This window comes from Sinocyclocheilus anshuiensis, unplaced genomic scaffold (assembly GCF_001515605.1).
Source record: "Sinocyclocheilus anshuiensis isolate Anshui unplaced genomic scaffold, SAMN03320099.WGS_v1.1 scaffold2204, whole genome shotgun sequence".
Lineage (NCBI taxonomy): Eukaryota > Metazoa > Chordata > Actinopteri > Cypriniformes > Cyprinidae > Sinocyclocheilus > Sinocyclocheilus anshuiensis.
The window spans coordinates 155,301-156,101 of NW_015544264.1; positions in this window are offsets into that span (position 1 = coordinate 155,301).

The window sequence follows — 801 nt, forward strand, 5'->3', positions numbered from 1 at the left end:
ATATATATATATATATATATATATATATATATATGTGTGTGTGTGTGTGTGTGTGTGTGTGTGTGTGTGTGGTATTTCCTCTTGGACTCCGAGCACAGTTTGGCAGTTTGGTTGGTCTGTTGTCTGTGACGGCGCCTGTGTGGAGCGTTATCTGAGTTTGAGCGTTCTGTGTTAAATACAACACCGTCCAGATACATCCGACCGTAGCACCGCTCTCAAACTACGAGACTCTTTTAACATCCAGAGCGCTTTAGTTTTTGTTGATTCTCGTGTTCAGAACGACATTGGACCAGTTTTATTGCTGGCATGTTAAAAGCTGGTCTGAAAATTTAAAATAGTTTGAGGGTCAAGACTCAAGATTGATAGACGGATAGACAGATAGATGGATACTTGGATCGATGGATCGATGGATGGATATTTGGATGGATAGATGAGTATCGGTTGTGACGGTGAGGAAATTTTCCCACCGGTTAATCGACGTGTGACAACACCGATAATACCAGTATCACCGTTCCCTCTTTTCCTCGCTTTCCTTCGCTTTTAAATAGCTTGTAAAAGCGGTGTGCGCATTTTACTTTCACTTTCAAATAGCAGCAATTCGGCGTAAAGCAATTGTTCGTTTTTAGTTCGCTTTAATTTTCCCTCTTTTCCTCGCTTTCCGTCGCTTTTAAATAGCTTGTAAAAGCTCCGTGCACATTTTACTTTCACTTTTGAATTAGCTGCAGTTCAGCATCAATTGCTTGAAGGTAACAACAAAATACAACATCAAACTCACTTTAGCCTATATATAAAACATAGAAC